Source organism: Rattus norvegicus, chromosome 3, assembly GCF_036323735.1.
Source record: "Rattus norvegicus strain BN/NHsdMcwi chromosome 3, GRCr8, whole genome shotgun sequence".
NCBI classification, from domain to species: Eukaryota; Metazoa; Chordata; class Mammalia; order Rodentia; family Muridae; genus Rattus; species Rattus norvegicus.
In genome coordinates, this window is record NC_086021.1 from 179,237,012 (window position 1) to 179,259,582 (window position 22,571).

A 22,571-nucleotide genomic window follows, 5' to 3' on the forward strand; every position below is an offset into this window, starting at 1 on the left:
TGGTGAGAACTGGGAAGGTGAGCACACTGGTGTAGGTCACATGATGTGGGGGCCGTCACTCTGGGAGTCAGGACGTCTGAACTGTATGAAGTGAATCTGAGAGTCTGGGAGAAGCTGGCCCACTCAGTGCAAAGATCTCCCACCACATTCCCCTCTATATATATAATCTCCCTACCTCCCTCTCCCCCTCCCCCCTCGCTTGCACTCCTGAGCGCTCCTCTCTCTCTCTCTCTCTCTCTCTCTCTCTCTCTCTCTCTCTCCCTCTCTGATTTCCTGAGCGCTCCTCTCTCTCTCTCTCTCTCTCTCTCTCTCTCTCTCTCTCTCTGATTTTTAAGATAGTGTGTGTGTGTGTGCACACACGTGTGCATGCGTGCGCACTGACTGACGTGTAGGGTGCTCGTGGGTGGAGGTTAGAGGTTGCTGTCCTGTCCCGTGTCTTCCTTCACCACACATCCCTTAGGTACTGAGGTAGGATCTTCCACTGTGCTCAGAGCTCACTGAGTTGGCAAATCTGGCTTAACCTCTTTGCCCTGGGCATCCTGGGCCTCCACCTCCTCCTCCTCCTCCTCCTGCTCTCCGGTCCCCGGCCAGCATGGATGCTATTCAGGTGCTGAGCCTCTGAACCCTGGGGCTCAGTTTTCTCCACCAAAGTTTTATCTACTGAGCCATCTTCACAGAGAGCCTCATACCTCTCTCTCTCCTTTCCAACCTGCAAACGTTTCGTTTGTTGGAGGCCTGTACCAAAATCATAAAATTCATTGGCAGGGTGAGCTTATCTCACTGAAACCACGTTCTAAAAACAAAAACAAAATTATAGGGGCCCCACCCAAGACAGGCATGAATGCTGAGAAGAAAGGGCTCTATGGATAGGGTTTTGTAGGTAAGAAAGGAGAATCTTTGAGGCTAGAGGTGTGGCAGGAACCTATTATTTTATATAGCACGATAAGTCCTGGGAAGATTTTTCTCAGGGAATGCAAGGGGGAGGTGCATAAGGGGTCCACCCCTGGCCTGTGACTGGTGATCCCCTCCTTTCAAGGCAGTCCCGGTCATAGAGGAAAAAAGAACTCACGTCAAAATAATGTCGGGTCTCACGTGTTGGATTTCTCCCTTCCCACACGTCCCCTCCCCTTTTCGGATCTGTTTTTCTCTCCTTTAAATAGGCCACTTGGAACAGCACTGTCTAATATTTCATAGGTGATCGACTGCTGAGTGGGGGCTCTGGGAGACAGAGGGGAGACGCTGATAAGCCCTTGTGCAGGTTCTATTAGGGAATACGGTAGTAATTAATGAACCCCGCCAGTAATTGGGAAGGTGTGAGGCCCCTGTAATACCGTAATGGCAGCCATTCGTCTGTGAGCCCCCCCCCCCCCCCCCCCGTCACTCCAAGCCATTCCTCATCGCTCTCTGATCTCAGACTCTAAGCCATGCAAATCTCTGTGACAGGTCGCTACGTCTCTGTCTCTCTAATTGGGCGGCATAGAGTTGTTTATGGATGGTGTCGGCATTTAAGCCTCCGTTGGAGGTTGCTCAGTGATCGTTAGGAATTCGCCTTGCTGGCATTGTCAGTGACACCCCCCTTGAGGCTCCATGCCGGGCGTGGTGGTGCCATGTGGTTTTCCAGGCACAAGCTGGGTGTGTGTGGGATTGTTAGGAAAATGGCTTGGACGGTTAGAAACGGAATGCAGCAGTGGCTCAGCTCCATGGAGCTAAAACTTCCGTGGACAGAAGTGCAATGCTTTGCACAAACACATCCCAGGCTGAACCAGAGAAATGTTAATGCCCCAAAAAGGAGACCACATCAAAAACAAAAAGCAGAAAAACAAAACAAAACAAAACAAAGAAGCTTTACACAGAGCCGAGATTCTGAACATACCTATTTGTTACTTTGTTTCTGTGTCTAGGGGGTCATCTGTTGTCTCCCGGAAGCTAATATAAGCAATTGTTGGAAAAATCATATGATTTTAAAAATGGCGGGCCGGGCCAGGGCGGAGATTGGTAGGGGAGCTAGCTGAGTGTTTCTGCTACAGAGGGAATCTTTTAAATATTTAGGAAGACACGGGAAGTACCATTTTAATATATAATCAGCACACTTTAAAAAGACTCAAATATGAGCTAGCCCGGCAAGGGATGGCTTAGCCAGTGTCGTTTTCTGACTGTAAGTACGAGAGAAGCTGGAAGCCCTCTGGTCTTCACACCCTCCCCAGGACGGAAGGAAAGGAACCGAGACTTAGAAGCCTGTGGCTGCTGTCCTTTCATTCCCTCAGCTGTGTGGCTTTGATTCAGTGACTTGACCTTGCTGAACTCAGGAGTTAATCATCTTCCCCTCCAGATCTCCTCTGTAGTACTTAGAATCTGGCGTTCCCAAGCCTTCAAACTCGGGAGGAGGTCTGCTTAACTTAGGGTGATTTTCTACACAGCCTAGCATGTTTTTTTTTTTTCTTCTTTTTTTTCTTTTTCTTTTTCTTTTTTTTTTTTTCTTTTTTTCGGAGCTGGGGACCGAACCCAGGGCCTTGCGCTCGCTAGGCAAGCGCTCTACCGCTGAGCTAAATCCCCAACCCCTGCAAACTCTTAAGAAACAGAAATTACTTCCAGGCAACGCATCTCCAAGAAAGGAAACCCCCTCTTGACTTTTCTGGAAAGTTCCAAAGGTACCAAGGACAAAGCCACCTTTCTCCCTAGGCTTGGTGTTTGGGGAGACAAAGTATGGACAGAAAGGGCAATTAGAGAAGGGTGTGCCTAATGCTGCAGAGTCCTCCTGGGAAGGCGCAGGATGCAGCCAGGGAGACCAATGATGTGGGAGGGACATGGGAGGTCACTGTCAGAGTTCCAAGGACAGACTGTGTTGTCCTGTCTGTGCATGAGGAAGGAGCAGGAGCCAAGTGAGAGGCCCGAGCCCACCAAATCTTTCCTCTGTGGACATCCTAGCAGGAAAAGTTTGTAAGAAACGAAGAAGCTTCCAGAAGCCCTGTAACCTTAGGTAGTCAATCATAGACTTTCCAGGGTGGTCTGCTCTGACAGCCAGAATCTTTCTGACCATGATCTTAACATATGTTCAGTGGCCCACAGCTGGATCATCTTCAAACTAAATCTTTCATTTTGTGTACACACACACACACACACACACACACACTGCCTCCAGCCCAAGCCTCAGCTACATTTTTCTTTATTTATTTATTGATCGTATATCCATGTGTGGGAGTTCGGGGCTCAGAAGACAGCTAGTGTGATTTGATTTTCCCCTTCTCAGGGATCTTCTCCCAGCAGGGATCGAACACGTGTCCTTGGGTTTGTTGGCAAGCACCTTTACCTGCTGAGCCATCTCATGGGCCCTCATTTCTCTTTTTAATCACTGCCCCTTTCCTCCTTTGGAGCAGAATGGATTGCCTGTAAGGAATGTGTCTGCTAGGAGGCCCCTGTCTGAGCAGAGAGATGGACAAGACTCAGTAACCTGAAGCTTGAACTGGAGTAACGGGTGGGGGGAGGTGAGAGTGGGGGGTCTTGCCGTGCACACCAGGCCTCCTGTCCTGAAATACTAATGTGCCAGTGTCAGACGTGACAAAAATCAAGAGGAGGGGTGGAAGAGAGACTTAGAAAGTAAGGAACTTTCTGGAATGTAACCGCCACCAACCCTGCTGCGTGGAATAATTGTCAAATTGTCAAATGTATGCATAAACACATAAATAAGATGGATTTATTTTTGTTATTCGTCTTCCGTGCTCTCTCCCTCCCTTATTTATGTTTTAAACAACAGTTGCAGTAAATATAACAATTTCGTAAAGGGCGGGGGAGGGCAAAGAGCCTGCCATGGACAGGGAAATGATCGAGAAGCCCTGATGTACCCCCAAATCCTGCTTCTTCCTTACAGTCGGTAAATAAAATAAAATAAAAGTCTTAACTGGAGCCGTGCTCCATTCCCACGAGGGTGACAGGCGCTGGTTTATTGCAAAATGTCACAAAATCAGAATGTCATAGAGTGAGACACTGGTGGGAACTGTTTTCCCAGTCTCCTTACCCTATTCCTCAGAGATGCAGGGGTCCCCCTCGCTAAGCCTAATTCTGAGAACTCTGAGTCACTAGTGATGGAAATTAGCCAAGGTGACCTGTCTGGCAAGACCTGGCACTCAAGGTCCCAGACCCCCATGAGGCTGATGCCACGTCTGACCACCGAGGCTGAAGCATAAGTCACCAGCCTCCAGGAGTGGGATCCGGAGAACCTCCAGTTGTCAGCACACAGATGCTGCTGCACTGGGCAATGAAAGCCATCAGGCCCAGGGACCCGAGGAGCAAATGGCATAGCTTCGAACCTGGGGAAAGTCAGGGCAGGCCACATCCATGAACTGTGTGGTACAGGGAAGTCCTCTGAGCTCCTGGCTCTAGGGGCAGGCACGGCCCCACACTGGCTCCCATTCCTCCGCCAGTGGAGAGGAAGACTTCACAAAAGCCCAACCTTTATGATCTACGTCCTCCAGCTTCTCACCAAAGTCTTTTCCTTCCGCTGCTTGGCTTGACCACGTGAGTTGGGTCGGCCAATCAGATGTGAGCAACTTTGTCCGCACGATTCCTCAGAAGGTGCTTGCTCTGCTGTGGTCGCAGTTGGAGGGAGCACAGGCCAGGAGGGTGAAGGGTGGGGAGCAGACCTCAATTCTACTGTCTCTGTTATTCATGCCACTCAAGCCTTGGACTCCCTTGGTAAACGTTGTACACTTTGTGAACCCCAGCGTTTGTTCTTGTGGGCTATTTTAAGATGCATTAGTTGCTTTTCTGTTGCTGTGATGAAACACCGTGACAAAAAACAACTTAGAAGTTTAAACTAAAGAGACCATTACGGTGGGGAGAGATGGCACGAAAGCACCATGGCAGAAGCAGGAGGCCGAGAGATTGCATCTTCAACCACATGCAGAGAGCGGAGGACGGAAGTGGGACAAGGCCGTAAACTCCCAAAGCCCACCCCCAGTGATATACTTCCTCCAGCAAAGCTCCACGTCCCAAACAGTGCCACCAACTGGAGACCATGTGTTCAAGTGCACGTGCCTCTACCGCCATGTAAGATTTCTGGAGATGGGGCTGGACTGAGGGCTCAGCCGTCGACAGCACCCACTTGTTCTTGCTGTTCCCACGAACCACATCAGGGAACTCACAGCCTCCGGTTCCTAGGGATCCAACGCCCTCTTCTGGCCTCCATGGGCACTGCACATATGTGCTGTAGGCGCATGCGCACACTCAGGCACTTGTGCACACATCTAAAATAAAAGGACATCTAGTGGGGAGTGAAACCACCCCAGAAGTTTGCAAAGGACCTTTGTAAACGCCACACTGTTACACAGTGTCTACTAAAGACTCGGATACACTATAGATCAGAATCTGTCCTGTAAACACTGCCTGAGAGAAACTCAGAAGCCACTCCCCCATTTTGCTGAGGCGAGACCCTAAGGTTTCTCTAAGCTCACACTCTCCCGTGGGTGTCCTGTATCCCCTGCACAAATTCTTCTGCACTCCTCTGGCCCGTTTCCTAGGTAGGCTGACAAGAGGGATGAGTGGCCCTCGGTGGTAGGCTCTCCTGTCATTTGATGACCCTCAACTGTGTCGCACGGCTCTTTTTCCTTTCTTTTAAAGTTTAATTATTGAAATATTTGACTTAAAGAGAGGGAGGAAGCAAGCACAAGCACATCCGTACACACGCACCATGGAAAGTTCAAAAGAGAGACCGCTGCAAAAACACTAGAGAGGCTTTGTCGCCGCTGTGGGAGACCGTCCTACCAGTCTGGTGACCAAAGCCCAGAAATCGACGCTGACGGTCCTAGCCACCAAGCCTCAGAACTTGTTTGAACTTTACCGCTTCCTGTCCGTTTTCTTTGCTTTCCTAGGATCTAACTTAGGATCTCAGGTTAGATTTAACGGCCACGGCTACCTGGTCCTTACCGCCAAGTCTTCAGCTGTGCTGCATTCTGTTCTGTTTTGTTCATTTATTATTTTATTTTATTTTGTGTGTGGAGACTGCTGAGTGGCCCACTTTATTGGGACCTTATTCCCTTGAAACAGGGCCTCTCACAAAACCGGGGCAGCCAGCAAGCCCCTGCAATCCGCCTGTCTCCGCCCCCACGACCCTGGAGTAGCAGGTGTCTGAAGCCACATCCAGCTTTTTCCGTGGCTACTGGGGATCCCAACCCAGTCTCATGCTCGCACAGCCAACACTCCTGCCCACCGAGTCGTTTCCTCAGCCTGTCTTATGACACAGATCCTCTGACAGGCACTGGCCAGTTATTTCGTGAGCTGTCTCTCACTCTTGAGTTTGTCTAACGTCTTCTCCCTGGGCTGGCGTTAGGTGGTGTACAAGGAAACAACTGTCGGGTGGCTATTACTAGGGACGGGACTCGGGCAGAGCAAAGCAGCGTTCCATCCGGGCCCAGCGCTGAGACAGAAACATCATTTTCTCGCTTCACTTTGCCAAGGGCTTTCATTACTTTTATTTTACCGGTAATCAGCACCAGCTCGTCCGTCCAACAAGTGTTTACGAGATACTCACTCTGCCCTAGGCACCATTGCAGACCCTTGGCTCCCACCGACCTGGGATCGGAATTCTGCTTTTCTTGTGAAGTTTACATGCCAGTTAGAAAGGCACATCGTAGAGAAGCAAAGACTGCTACACACTCTGGTTCGGTTGGGGTCACCATTGATGTGACACTGTGACCAAAAGCAACTCAGGGAGGAAAGGGTCTATGTGGCTTACATATCCTGGGTCACAGTCCACCATGGGAAGCCAAGGTAGGATCTAAGGAGAGGGAACCTGGAGGCAGGAGCCGACCCAGAGGCCATGGAGGAGTGCAGCTCAGTTCGTTTTTTTATAGATCCAGGACCACCAGGCCAGAGATGGCGCCACCTACAATGGGCTAGGCTGCCCCCCACCACCACCACCTCAATCACTGGTTTTAAAAAATGCCCTACAGGCTTCCCTCTGAGGCATTTCCTTAATTGAGCCTCAGTCCTCTCAGATGACTGTAGCTCGAGTCAAGCTAACACAAAAGCAGCAAGTACACACCCTAAGTAATTATTCCCTAAACAAATCTAGGTCTTGTTTTGTTTTGTGTTGTGCTTTGGGTTCCGACAGAATTTTACAATGTAGCCTATGAATCCCCCACGTCCAGCTGGGCAGCAACTTACAATCATGCCCTACCGCACCCCAATTAAGCCTCCATGGTTTGGCCTGATTGTTCCTTCCATGCCAATGGAACCCTGCATGCTCCACCCTTCGGAGTTAAAATACTCTGATTCTCTATCCATTTAGTGGTTTGCTTCCTACTTGTTCAATTAGAACGACTGCTTCCTTGTGGAGCCTGTTTCCCGCCTCCTTGCATTGAGTGTCTACCATTTGTGTGCCCATTATAACTCTCTTGCAGATTCTGCAGATTTAAAATCTCCAAACAGCCTTTGCCTCCCCTCAGCAACATTGGTCTACTTTTTTTAAAAAACATGCATCGATGTTTTGCCTGCATGTATGTCTGTGTGAGGTGTCAGATCCCCTGGAACTGGAGTTACAGACAATTGTGAGCTGCCATGTAGGTGCTAGGACTTGAACCAGGGTCCTCCGGGAGAGCAGCCAGTGCTCTGAACAGCTAAGCCATCTCTCCAGCCCCACCATGATCTATGTCTTATTATGGGGTCTGTGTTCTCTTTGACAAGAACAGAAACCACACTTGCGAATCAGTGACTGAGACCTTCTTGTTGAGCCCAGGCTGCGCTAGGAGGAATGATGGGTAATTTTAAATGTCCACTGGCCACAAGCTAGAGAAACCCGGGAGAGCCTGAATGGAGATTTCCTAGATCGTACCAGCCTATAGGTGTGTCTGCTGTCTTGATCATTAAATTCTGTAGAAAGATGCAGACCACTGTGGGTGGTGCCATTCCCTAGACAGGGAGTTTTGAGCTATATAAGAGAGAGCTAATATGGAAGCAAGTGGACAGGTCAAAGTTCATGAGAAGTTGGGAACTATATGCAGGCAAGAAGAAGCAAGCCCTGTGATTTTTGAAGCTCTCTGTTGCCAAGGCAACAATCCATGCCTTCTCTGTGCTCTTCAGTGAAGGTCTCATGGGACATGCCGCCTTGACTACTGCTCGATGATGAAAGCTGTGACCTAGAATTATGAGCTAAATAAACCCTTCTTCCCCAATGTTGCTTCTGGTCATGACGTTTTATCACAGCGACAGAAAGAAAACTATGGTAAAGAGGTTCTCAAATGTCTTCTGGTTGGACTGTTCCACCAGTGGACGGACACGTCTCAACTCCACTTTTGCTAAACTGTGATGTTGGGAGGCAGTGGCTCTGCCTTTCTGGTTTCATTTTGGTTAAAATGAAGCGAGACGCAGTCATAGTGGACATATTTGACCGAGTTATTTCATCTGTGCCCTTAGTGCCCCTTCCGTCAATGTCCCATTTCCTCTGTCGGAAGTTCAGCCCTCCCTCCTTGAAAGTTGTTTTTCTTTTTACCCTACATTGCAAAGTGATGTATAGGAAAAGAAAGCACACAGGGAAGGCATGAGTTGTTGCCTTGGTAACAGAGACCAGTTGCCAAGGGCCGGTTGCTTCTTCTTGCCTGCATATAGTTCCCACTTTTCATGAACTTTGACAAAGCCCACGGCAAAAGGCTTACTACCCTGGTGGGGGTTTTGCAGGGATCTGTTTTTACCAATTTTACTGTTTTAAAAAGAATTAATTTTTAATTTTATTGACTGGAGATTTCCTAGACCATACTATCCTATGACTGTCTTGATTTTTAAGTGACATAGAAAGATGCAGACCATTGTGGGCGGCTCCATTCCCTAGACATATGACAGGGTATGTCAATGTCTCTGGCACAGTTTTGGATACGTTCAGGTCAGCTGCCAACAAAAGGGAAAACAAAAAAAATGCCAACAAAGCCCTCTTCCCTCCTCACACCTCGCTGTGAGTCTTACACTCCCAGCCAGAAGGACACACTTTGCATGACAGATTGGAAATCTTTCTGAGGAAAAAAAAAAAAGTCAGGCAAAACTCCAACATCCTGTGGTGTTGAGGTGATTCTTGAAGAATGTTCTAGAAGATGAGCAGCCTTGACCTCATGATTTGACATGGTGCACAGGGTCACAGAGGCCTCAGTGATTGGGGGGGGGGGGTGTTTCTTCTTTACAATGAAGTGTGATTTTTTTTTGTTCTCCATTCATAATTATTAAAATGCTTGGTTAAGGGCTGGTAAGAGGGCTCAGTGAGTACAGGAGCTTGCTGCCAAGCCCAACAACCTGAGTTCAAGGCCTGGGAGTCACAAAGTGTCCTCTGTTCCTATTTGCTCTCCTGTGGCTGTGACGAAACACTGTGACTAAAAGCAGGCTGGGGAGCAAAGGATTAATCAGGCTCATGCTTCCAAATTGTAATCCATTCCTGAGAGGAGTCAGAGGCAAAAAACATGGAGGAGTGCTGCTTACTGGCTTGATTTCTTATACAACTCTGGAGCCCTGCCTAATGGGGGCACCACACACAGTGGGCCGGGCCCTCCTCCATCAGTTGGCAATTAAGAAAGTGCCCTTGGCATGCCCACAAGACAATGTAAAGAGCTGTGGTTGCATGAGACAAGAACCCCTCGTCCAGGGTGAAGGGACGAGAGCAGCTTCAGATGCAGCTCAGTTGGAGCCAAGTTCCAAAGAGCAGGTCCACCAATGTCTCCCATGGGATCCACCAACGTCTCCCATGGCCACAGCCCAAGAAGTCTCTCAAGCAGCACAGAAATCGCAATGTGGCTACATTCTTTCTTTCTCTTTAAGTGAAGGATTACAATGTAATTACTTAAGGGGTAAAATCTTTTCTCCAGTACCCGCACATGAATAGACATTCAGTAGTGCAGGTTAAAAAAAAACACACACACCCATTATTCCCATGAACCAGCATACATTCATAACTGAGCAACTTGTTAGAGAGTAACGAGAAAAGATAGTTTCCTCAGCCAGCTTCTCTTACTGGCAGGCTGCAATTTGCAGTCACAAAGAAAGGATCGATCATGTTATTATTTATCTTAAAGTAATCTTGTAATAAAGTCTTAAAAGAATCACAAATCTAAACTTTTACATAAAAAAAATCAGTCATTTCTACTCTAAACCCTCAGGGCACGCACTTACTCATTAACAATTTTTATTAAGTCATATCAGGAAGCTGAGGGCAAAATGGGTACAAGAAATCACCAGCCAACCTTTAGCAAGAAAGAGACGCTTCAGCTAGTGCCCGTGTTGGGTTGCCATTGTTCTTGTTCCTTGACCTTAAAAACATCTTCACTCAGTGATCAAAAGTGTGCCTTTCTGAACTCTAAATTATTCAAGACTTTCTCTATCAAAGCCACTAGCAAAAACACTTTTAACCTATCTTTACTGACAATCTACTTCTCCAAATTCTTTCTAAGGGCGAGGGATACCGCTAACAGTCTACATCTTTAAATCCTTTCTGAGGTGGAGGCGGAGTCATTCATCTGCCCCAGCAACAGTGCTTGGAAAAGGGCAAGTGCTGTTAAGTGCTGATGACACTGCCCAGTGAGGGGCTGGAAGCACGCTTTAGAGCAAACCGTCACAACACGGAGTTCTCAGGACACATGCTCCTCTGGGCTCTGCCTCTCAGAGACGTCGGCTTGATGTGACTCAGGGATCAAACTCAGAGTTGATAAGGGAATTGTGTCCTTCCAGCTCCCTGAACCTCAGGGGTTCACCCGCAGAATGCAGAGATCAGCGCACACGTTTACAGCTAGAGAGTGCAGCACAAAGCAGCTGTCGTGCCTACGTGAAGGCGCCTGTCTTGCTTCGTCCATGTTCTTTACGTATGTCTTCCAAGAAGATTCCACAAGCAAGCTCTGTTTCTCGAGGCACATTTCATGGCTTTGTCTTTGTTTTGTCTTGTTTTTTCCAGACAGGGTTTCTCTGTGTAGCCCTGGCCATCTTGGAACTCACTCTGTAGACCAGGCTGGTCTCGACTCACAGAAATACTCCTGCCTCTGCCGCCTGAGCGCTGGGATCCAAGGTGTGCACCACCACGCCCAGCCATTGAGTTGTCTTTTAGTGTACGTAATTTGGTAACCCTGTTGATTCTAAGCATCTTGAAGGGAAGAATCATGTCTTCCAGTGAACCCAAACTATCACATAGATTGAGTGTGGAGTTAGAAACATCTGGTGCATGAATGGGGTCGTGGAATCATACTGGCCACAATACACATGGCATCCCTCCACAGGGTCTTGTACTTTGAATGCTAGATGGTTTTATTCATAAGTATGGCACAGAGTAATGCCTGGTGCCTGAGCAGTGAATGAGCGATGCAGTCAATGAATGGATGGGTGGATGAATGGATGGGTGGATGAATGGATGGACCTGTGAATGAATGGATGGGTGGATGAATGGATGGATGGATGAATGGGTGGGTAAATTTGCCTTTGGTTAAGTGCAGCAATAACAAGAAAGAGATTTTACTTTGTCGTCTGGATTTCAAATGCCTCTGCCAACAAGGAAAACTTCCTTCCAGGGAGGGCAGATGGCGGCCTGTACAATGAACAATTTAATCTTTAGAAAGTGGAACAGCTTTGCCAGTAAACTCCATTTTTCTCCACGAACACATTGTCAATAACATGCATTCTGAAATATGTGGTGAAATTGACGGCCGGGCCCTGATGGATGGAAACAGCAACAAATGAACTGGCTCCCTCTCTCCCGATTCACCTGGGCTCCCCCCGACCAGCCCCTCCTCACACTGGTAATCAAGGAGACCTAGTTAAAATGCCTCGCCGTGTGATGGCTCTGTGGAGGGAGAGAGGAAGAGATGTCCAGAGCCTCTTGCCTTAAAATCAGAACGAGAGGTATCACTCATTGGATAACGACCAGCTTAGGAAGTCGCCGGTTCTCCATCCTCACGTAAAAGCAGATATTAGGGGCTGGAGAGATGGCTCAGTGCTTAGAGCACTGCCAGCTCCTCCAGGGTCCCCAGCACCCACACAGAGTAAATCACAACTACCGGTAACCCCAGACCCGGGGACCTGCCGCCCTCTTCTGGCCTCTACAGGCACACACACTGACAAACCCATGTACACATAATTAAAAAACAAAATAGATATTATTTTTTTTGAAAAAGGAAGAATCACTTGGTCTAAAGGTGACCAGACCACCAAAGTTCTTTATCCTTTCAGGCTGGGCCCCCCATTTGCTATCTGATGACACCCACGAGGCCTTTCTCAAAACTAACGTTTTGAAAGACAGGAAATGAAATACTTATTTTTTTTATCACTGTAGCATACTTATCAAATATTAAAGAATGCAATCTGCGGGTGTCGTGACATATGAAGCCATCCCGTGCATTAAACAGCGTGACCATTGCCGTGGCTAATCCCCGGTGTAGTTACAACATAATGAGCGTACTTAATATCACGGAGGCTGTGCAGCCGCTCGGATGTGACGCGAGGTGTCCGTGACATTTCGGTTTAAAATGTTGGTGATAAAAATGACAACACACTACGGCGGCAGTTTGATGCCATTAAAGCGAGCACCGACTATCGGTTCTCAGCCTCCGGGCTGCGATCGAGCGAATGCAGCGGTTGACATAGCTTCCTTTCCCACCCACCTTCGTGGATCTTCTGAATTCAATGCGGGGGTTGGGGGGCAGGCGAAGACTAGGGTTTCCCTGTGGTGTGCGTCCGACAGTGTGCAACCTGAGTGTGGTGGTGCCTGCCGGTAGCCCTGGCCGGTACTTAAACCAAACTCAGTTTACTGTGTATTTATCCTTTGATTGATTTTGTGCTCGGGCATGTGTCATGGCTTGCATGCGGAGGTCAGAGGACAGCTTGCTGGAGTGGGTTCTTTTCCCAGCATGGGGATCTTAGGGTCCCTAGGCTGTGTAGCAACCACCTCTGTCCATTGGGTCCTCCAAGCCTTCCGTGTGTCTTCTTTTGTCGTGACTCCTCATAGGAGCAGCTCCGAGCACACGGCTTTGATGCATAGATGTGCATTCCATAGACTTTGCTCAGACCCTGTCCGTCAAGCGTCTCCCTCGCTCACAGTGCAGGCAGTTAAGCATGGAAAGTCCTGTCCTCTGAAATATGTTTAACTAGAAGATGCAGCCACCAGAAGACGGGGGACCAAAGCCATTTGGTTTCTAGCTGAACATCTGATTCACACAGAGCACAGTGCTGGAATGAGGGGTGAGGGCATCTCAACTTATAGATATTCCGTTTTAAGATTTATTATTTTAAGTGGTGTGTGTGTGTGTGTGTGTGTGTGTGTGTGTTGAGGGGTAGGAGTAAACGTGTCCACAGAGGCCGGAGACATCAGGTTGTGAGCCTACTTTTGTGGGTGCCAGGAACTTCTGTTCTCTGGGAGAACAGTAAACGGTCTTAACCAATAAGCCATCTCCCCAAGCCTGACCTATAAGCATTCGACGAAGGAATAAATATCAGCGGCCATTTCTGTCTGGAGCATCTGTCTCCAAGGCCAGGGTTGTAGACTTGTCTCTACCAAAATACCAACCATCTCAGGAAACGGAACCCATTAAGAGTGAGAGAGCAGTCACTGCCGTGGGCATTCCTCGGGTGCTCAGAGATCTGTTTCCAATGAGTGGGAGATGAGGAACTCCCTCTACAGAGAGCCAAATACCAAACGTCTCAGTTAGGGTTTCCACTGCTGTGAAGAGACACCATGACCATGGCTACTCTTACTGAGGAAACATTTAATTGGGGCTGGCTTACAGGTTTGCAGTTTCAGTCCAGTATCACCACGGCAGGAAGCATGGCAGCGTGCAGGCAGACATGGCGCTGGACGCCATGGAGACATGAAGGAGCTGAGAGTTCTACATCTTGATCTGAAGGCAACAGAAGGAGACTGTCTATATGGCCTCAAAGCCCTGCCTCCACAGTGGCCCACTCCAACAAGACCACACTTACTCCAACAAAACCACACCCACTCCAACAAGGCCACGCCTACTCGAAAACCACACCCACTCCAACAAGGCCACGCCTGCTCCAACAAGACCACACCTACTCCAACAAGGCCACGCCTGCTCCAACAAGGCCACGCCTACTCCAAGACCACACCTACTCAAAGAAGGCCACACCTTCTAACAGTGCCGCTCCCTATGGGTCAAGCATTCAAACCCATGAGTTTACAAGGACTGTTCCTAGTCAAACCGCCACACCAAAGCCTGCACTCTGCAGACTACAAAGCCTTGACCATAACTACACAATTCAGCTCTGAGAGTACCATGGAGCCCCAGACAACAGGCAAACCAGCACACGGCCCTCCATGCATGTAAGGCCTCATCAGTACACGCTGAAACGGGAATCTCAAGTCATCTTCATGTATCATGAATCCGTGTACTCTTACTTCTCAATCTCTTTTTAAGATGTGGGAAGCATGGGGTTGGGGAGTTAGCTCAGTGGTAGAGCGCTTGCCTAACAAGCTCAAGGCCCTGGGTTCGGTCCTCAGCTCCGGAAAAAAAAATAAAGATAAAAAAGATGTGGGGATCGGCTCTTAGGCCACACAAAACTAACAAGAGGAGGGATGTAAGGTAGGGCCCGAGCTCATCAAAGGGCAAAGGGCATTATTACTCTAGTTACTGTGGCTGGGTTTTACGAGACTGGCTGCGCCTCCGTCCATTTGGCCTTGAATCTGTTTCCTTCTTGCTCACCTGCTCCCTCACCTTTAGGGTTTGGCACCTGCTGATGTTCTCTGCTAGACACATGGTCCTCCAGCTCCCTTCCACCACAGAGCCCGCTCTCCCTTACTGGTCAGGTCTCCATCTATGATGGTTTGAATATGCTTGGCCCAGAGTATGGCACTATTAAGCGTGGCCTTGCTGGAGTGGGTGTGGCCTTGCTGGCGTGGGTGTGGCCTTGCTGGCGTGGGTGTGGCCTTGTTGGAGGAAGTGCATCACTGTACGGATGGGCTTGGAGACCCTCCTCCTAACTGCCATACCAGTCTTCTGTTTGCCTTCAGAACGAGATGTAGAACTCTCAGCTCCTCCAGCGCCATGCCAGCCTGAATGCTCCCTTGCTCCCCACCATGACGATAATAGACTGAACCTCAGAACCTGTAAGCCAGCCCCAATTAAATGCTGTCCTCTACAAGAGTCACCTTGGTCATGGTGTCTCTTCACAGCAACGGAAACCCTAACCCCAAATGCCACCACCTCAAGGAGACCTTTTTGTCCCCATGCTCAGTGACTTATTGTTTCTCATACCTGCATCTCCTCAGACTCTCAGCACCCGCCTTGCTCCCCCATGACTCCAGCCCTCTCCTTCCATGACAAGGACATGACAGCTTGCTGCCTCGTTGACCTCTAGAACTGAGAACAATCTAAACTTCTTCCCTACCACATCCTGCGTCAAAGCAGACACAGTCATGAAGCAAATGCTTCTCGGTATTTGTTATAGGCTCAATAATAAAACAGGAGTCAAAACACACACGGGGGCAGGAGAGATGGCTCAGGGACTAAGAGATCATGCGCTCTCTCAGAAGACAAGAGTTCGGTTCCCACCAGCTCATGCTCCTGTAACACCAGGTTCCAGTGCTCTGGTGCCCTCTCCTGGCCTCTGCCGGCACTGCATCCTCAAGACAAGTACACACATGTGGCAAACACCGCTACCCATGAAATAAAAATAAATCTTTTTTTTTTAAAGAACACAAAATTTTATTCCCTCACCAAGTCTCTTTGGGCATCAGACGTTATTACCTCCAATACCACTACTGTGTAGATTTGTAATAATTTTAGCAGTGGCTGAAAGTTTTCCAAATAAATCCAGTAGGGAACCCAATCTAGAAAATAGATGAAAGTGAACTTTCTATGCCTGAAGTGGACTCCCCAGACTCTCTCGGGCTTGCTGCTTCTGGAACATTCCCTATCCCTCTGAGACCCTTCTCTTGGTCTACAAATAACATCCAAGATTCCTCCACATTCCTCCAAGGTTGCTAGAAGCTTGTTCTGACCTCTTGTGGAAGTTGGCAAACTATGGGGTCAACAATTTCTAAGAACTGTCCAGGAACTTCCTCCTGCAAACACATTTGTAACTCTCTGCCAAGCTAAGTTCTTCCAGAGTACCACAGTGCATGCTGGTCAGTGTATGCTGGGCAGAGTCAGTGCCTGCTGGTCAGAGTCAGTGCCTGCTGGTCAGAGTCAGTGCATGCTGGGCAGAGTCAGTGCATGCTGGTCAGAGACAGAGCATGCTGGTCAGTGCATGCTAGTCATCAAGCTGCTCTAAGAAGACGGATAGACTTCAATTTTACTTCATTTATTTTAATGCCCGTGGTAATAACCCACCTCAGTGACCAGGCGGGACAGTTGAGTAAACACATTTGAGCACATTTCTGCAAAGTACAAGAGCAAGCTGCCCAGAGACCCATGCAGTCATTTCCAAACCCTGGGTCCTCATTTTCCCTTCCCTGTCTGGATCAACTCAGGCTACCACTGAATGCTACAGACTGGGGGAGGGAGGCTTACACAGCAAATGTTGCTTTTTTCTTATGCCCAAGGAGACTGGAAGTCCAAGATCAAGGTGTGGGCATTATTGACTTCCTCCAAGGCCACTCTCCTTGATGTGCACATAGCTGTCTTCTGGAAGCCTCTTCACAGAGTCATCCCTGTGAGTGCACACACTTGGAGCATGTGTACACAGGGTCAGCCCGTGTGTGCACACTTGGAGCGTTCACATTTCCTCTTTTCACTCAATACCCTTTGAAGGTTGCCTCCCAATAGAAATACTGTGGGGTACTGGGTTTCATGGGAACGGGGGTTCATTAGTCAGTGACATTGCTTTGCCAATTTAGCCCTTGGTCTTTTCTTTCCAGGCCCTGCCTGCTCCCAAGGACCACTGCCCATCTCCACGGGAGAGGAAGCTTGAGACTATGCCCCGCCCCCCATGCCAACCTCCCTTTATCTTCTTTCCTATTGTTCACACATAGCTCTGCTTAGAAGGGCTAAAAGGTTTCTCAGAAATTCTGTGTGGTTCTTTGGATACATATCATTGCTATTCCACGGCTGGTCTAGGGGCAGAAGAAAACCTACATTACTTTATTTAAGAAGGCCCCGCGCTTCAGAACCAAGATCTGAAAACAGACTGTAATCCCGAAGACGCCCTCTAGGGGGCAGTGTAGGCCTGTGATCCTGGTAGGCGGGGCGGGTGAGTGCAGAAGACATTTGAGATCTAGACTCCACTTCTGAGAGCCATGGTGACCTCAATCCGTTCATACCCCCAGGAGCCTGTGGGTCTTTCTGGAAAATGGCGTCGGCGGTGGGAAGCTCTGTACGGATGAGGCTCCTCCCATGGTGCCTGGTGTGGGCTCATTTCTGGGCAGAGCCCAGGACTTATGGTCTTGGAGGAGACCCTGTGATAGTGAGGTGGACTGCCTTTGGAAACAGCGTTGTGTGCTTTTGATTTTGATTTGGGGAGGGGGCGTTTATTTGTATGGGTTACTATAAAAGAATAAGTTATGCGTTTTGTATCTCTTTTAAAAAAAAAATAGAATTGAGTAGCCAGACCCAGCCCAAGAGAGGCTAGGGCAGGGCTGAGATGAGTTTGAGACTGATCTGCTGGGCTTGGTTCCATAGCAAGGCCCTGGCCAACCTGATCTACCTAGTGAATGGTATCAAGGAAAGGGGGTTGGGGAGGGGGAGGAGGAAGAGAGGAGAAAGAGGGGGTGGAGAGAATCAGCAGATTTAATAGAAGAGATTGACCAATCGAGGTCTCAAAGACTAAAGCAACACTCCCCGATATCAGTGTGTTACAGTCTCCTGAAAATCACAAGCCGCAGAGAGCCGTGGCCATACCTGAGGGGAACAGTCACAGAACCTCTGGAGGTGGGCGGCAGGGCTGATGACTGGGTGGGATGGAGTCAGGATGGAGATGTGAGTCCATGTGGGGCACAGCCAGGAGCCTGTCAGCTATGATCTTGGCCTGGTTGCTATTGTACCCTCTCAGAGCCTTGCTTCCCTGCCTGCCTTGTCAAAAGGAACCCCTCAGTGGGGTTGGACAGAGAGAGCCCTCCACAGTTAAGACTCTTCTGGGGGAATCAGATTCAGTTCCCAGCACCCACATGGCTGCTCCCTGCCTCTGTAACTCTGGTTCCAGGAGCTCTGACCCCTTCTCCTGACCTCTAAAAGGACACTGCATATGTGTGGTGCATGTCCACACATGCAAACAAAACACCCATACACATTTTTAAAATTCAGAAATAAGCCTTTTGACTATTAAACATGTAGGCTTCCAGCAAATAGAGAATTGAAACAATTACTTTAAAAAAGGTGAGTGTTTTATTGAGTTTGTTGTTTGTTTGTTTTTGCGTCAGGGTTTCTCTGCATAGCCTCGGGTATCCTGGAACTTGCTCTGTAGCCCAGGCTGGGCTTGCATTCAGAGATCTTCCCGACTCTGCCTCCCCAGTGCAGGGATTAACCGTGTGCATGGCTGCCCCCTAGCTCTTACGGGTATTTATTATTGTAAATTATCAACAGCATCCGATGCCCAAGACGTCTGTGACTCCATTTCACCAATAGCAGGAAGGTCAGGGGTCAGGGGTAGAGCGTGGCCCTGAGGCCATCCACTTCCGGTTCTGTGATTCCATACAGGAAGAAGAATGGATCAGCATAAAGACAACAGTGAGGGCTGGCAGAGGAGTTTGGAGAAGCCAGTCAGGACTCTGAAATAGGGAAAGACCCTCTGGGGGTGGACTGTGGAATGGCATGGCTCAAACACAAATAAATGTATTTCTTTCGTCTGCTTATTCATGAGGGAAGGAAGGTTCTTGCCACTCATAGCGCATGGGTGTGGATGTCAAAGGACAACTTTGCAGAAGTTGTTACTCCCCTGTGGGTCCCAGGACTGGACTCAAGTCAGCAGGCTTCTCTACTGAAGGCTTTGTTCGCCGAGCCACCTCACTGGTCCATAAATGACTTTAAAAAAAAAAAAAAAAAGACAGGGTTTCACCATGCATCCCTGACTGTCCTGGACCTCCCTATGTAGACCAGGCTGGCCTGGGCCTCGGACCTGTCTCTCTGCCTCCTGAGTGCTAGCATTAAAGGTGTGCCACCACAGTGTGCCTTGCTTTTTCCTTTGTTTTGGCTTTTAGCATCTTAAGGAACCTGAGCTCTCGGGAACAATCTTCAGGAACTGCTGTTAACTGATCTGAGACTCAGACAGACCTCGATTTTATCTCAGGGTCACTGGGGGAAAGTGCACCGCCCACAGACGACTTCTGGGTCCTCCCACGTAAAAAGGAAACAAGAACTCACCTCGCTTGTCTGTGACATCTGTAAGCAAATCAGTCATTGAGACCGATCCAGTTTGGAACTGTGGCAATTAACAGAGTACGCCCATCAGGGACAGTGTCACACAAGTTTGTTCCAGCCCTCGCTCTGCCACTTCCTGGCATGTGACGTCATCCTGTCCCCTAAGTCTCTATCTTCCAGGAGACCTCTCAACAGAGGGCGGGGGAACTTCTCTTGGGGATCAGTATAAGAATTTTTTTTTCCTTTTTCTTTTTTTTCGGAGCTGGGAACCGAACCCAGGGCCTTGCGCTTCCTAGGCAAGCGCTCTACCACTGAGCTAAATCCCCAGCCCTCAGAATAAGAATTAAATAAAGGATGGAAAGGTGTCGCAGTGTTGAAGGGATTGCTGCCTTCCTGATTCCTACAACCCTAGTTCACACCAAACTCCAGCTCAGCTCCGGGGAATCCGCTGTTCCCTTCTGCCTTCCTTAGGCACCTGAACACACATTGTACACACACACACACACTCACATACACACTCATGCACATGCACACATGCACGTACACACACTCACATACACACTCATGCACATGCACACATACACACACGCATGCACACATGCACGTACACACACATACACACTTATGCACATACACACACGCACACACACTCATGCATATGCACATACACACACGCACACACACTCATGCATATGCACGCACACACACACATACACACACTCATGCACACGCACATACACACGCACATGCACGCGCATGCACACACACACATACACATAATTTTTTATTAAATATTTTAAGAAATTCAAGCAGAGCTGGGTGTGGTGACACATACCTGTGATCCCACTCAGGAGCTCAAGGTCAGCCTGGGCTACAGAACAAGATCCAAAGCCAGCCTGGGCTACCTGAAACTTGTTCTTTAAAAACAAAAACAAAAACTGAATATAACAGTAGCAAGCATACCTTGGGCCAATGGTGAGCACCCAATAAAGGGAAAGACTCATTAAAATGAGAGTGATTATTCCGAGAAACAAGCTTTACCTGAATGGCCTATTACGTGGCCCAACACACCAGCCTCTCTGCCAGTGTAGACGCTGCCACAGACTGTACCCCAGAGGCTTTAGATCCATAATCACAGCGGTAAAGAAAAGTCCATGTTCTGAAGGCAGACAGAGTTCCCTAAATGCCAATGGCTCCCAGTTTCGGCTCCAATGAAGTCCCCCGGCTGTGGCTACACTGTGAACCTCATTTGGCCATAAGTCACTTGGAATAAATAACATTTGGCTCCGCGCCCCGCGTAGAGAAGATGGGCGCCACAGTGAATCACGACGTTGGAGGACGACTGGAAACTGTCTGGGTTGTTTACGGTGATGCTCGCCAGCGTGTAGACCTCTTTCAAACAGTTTAAGGGTTGTTTGGGAGTGCAGCGGTGTGGCTCTCTAAGAATGGGTGCAGGAAATCACTTGTTTTCTCTCTTCCATGGCCAAGCCCCAAGAGCACCCACCTAGGAGCATCATCAAACGTGAGATCTGCAGCCTCGAGGCGGGAAGTTATGATTCCCATCAAAGGCGCCAGGGACGTTGTCCTTTCCAATCTCGGGATGATGCCCTGATATTTCTTTCCTTTTAATTTACATTTGGAAAAGCTGACGGCAGCTAGACAGTTTCACTCCTTCTCATTCTTCGATATATAGTTTTCCCTAAGGAATGCTCCTCCAGGAGATTCTCTTCAGCCCCAGTAACAGCAGCAATCACTGGCTGAGGAAAGGCTTGAGGGCAGAAAAGCCCAGACCACCAGCAGCCTCTTCCACCCCATAATCCCTGGTGCCGTCCAACAGACCCTGCCCAGACCACGCCCCTGTGAGTAAGGAGGTGACATCGCCCTCCGCTGGATTTATCCAGTTCAGGGCCAGTACCAGGCTCTTGAAGAAATGGTGGGTGTGTGACGGGAACGCTTAACATCGTGGTCAAATGTACCCCCCCCCGCCTCCTTTTCTTATTTATTTTATGTATGTGAGTACACTGTAGCTGTCTTCAGACACACCAGAAGAGGGCATCAGATCCCATTACAGATGGTTCTGAGCCACCATGTGGTTGCTGGGATTTGAACTCAGGACCTCCGGAAGAGCAGTCAGTGCTCTTAACCACTGAGCCGTCTCTCTAGCCCCCCCACACACACACCCCTTTCTGTGTGTATAAAAGGAGAGAAACTTTTCTTAGCTTCACATCTGAACTGACAAAGGATTTCTTTCCACCCTGTGTGGACTATAGAACTGAAGAGCCCATCTGCTACTTTCATTTTTAAATTTCTGGGAAGACTAATCCATTTTCTGAGGCCTAATGACTTATTTCTCAAGCATAAATGAATTCCGTGTGTATGTTTGAAAATGTATTCTACATCTCATTCCGCAGCATTTTCAAAGTACTTTATCACATGCTACAATGATAAAACCACAAGAGAAGTGAGAATCGTTAAAGGAACTTTGGTTTTATATTTTATTTTTGAGATAGGGTTTCTTCATGTATAGTCCTGGCTGTCCTGGAACTCAAATTCAACACTAACCCGCTTCTTATTTAAATTTTTGTTTTATGTTTACACTGTTCTGCCTGCACATATGTCTGTGAACCGAGTACATGCAGTGCCCACAGAGGCCAGCAGAAGGCATCAGAACTCATGGAACCGGAGTTACAGGTGTTTATGAACCACCTTGTAGGGGCTGGGAACTGAACCCCGGTCCTTTGGAAAGGCAGGCAGTGCTCTTAACCACTGGGCCATCTCTCCAGATCTAGACATCTGCATCTCATTTGGCACTTATGGTATGTATGCCGGGTGATGTGCACACGAAGGTGCTATGGTATTTCATGAGCGGAGAAACAGGAGAAGGAAACGTCTTTCCCAAAAATCATGAAGCCGATAAATGGCACAGCCATGCTGCTCACAGACAGACAAGAGGGACACGGAGCAGGCAAGTCGCACTCAGGTGCAGAGCGCTTGCCTCACGTGCACAGGGCCTTGTGTTTGACCCCCAGCTCTGGAAAAAAGACAGGAAAAATAATTTGTGCGAGCTTCCTTTGGGGATTATAGGAACTAAACAGGGACCAGTGGGGTGGCTTAGACGGTAAGACACTTGCTGTCGACCTGAACACATAGGAGAAATAGACTACAAGGTCATATGACCTTCACACATGCTGTGACTCGTGTACGTGTATGCTCACACACCCACACATATGGGGGGGGGGATAATAGTGAAAATACTTTCAAGGCATTGAATAAAGCAGGAGCCTACTAAGCAACCGTGAACCCACGTCTTCA

At 48.6% G+C, this 22,571-nt stretch overlaps 1 protein-coding gene across 2 annotated transcripts in view; it reads left to right on the top strand.

Moving 5' to 3' along the window:
- Window positions 1-22,571, top strand: part of Tshz2 (teashirt zinc finger homeobox 2) — a 446,931-nt gene that overhangs the window by 412,791 nt on the left and 11,569 nt on the right. The gene's annotated exons all lie outside the window — the stretch shown is intronic.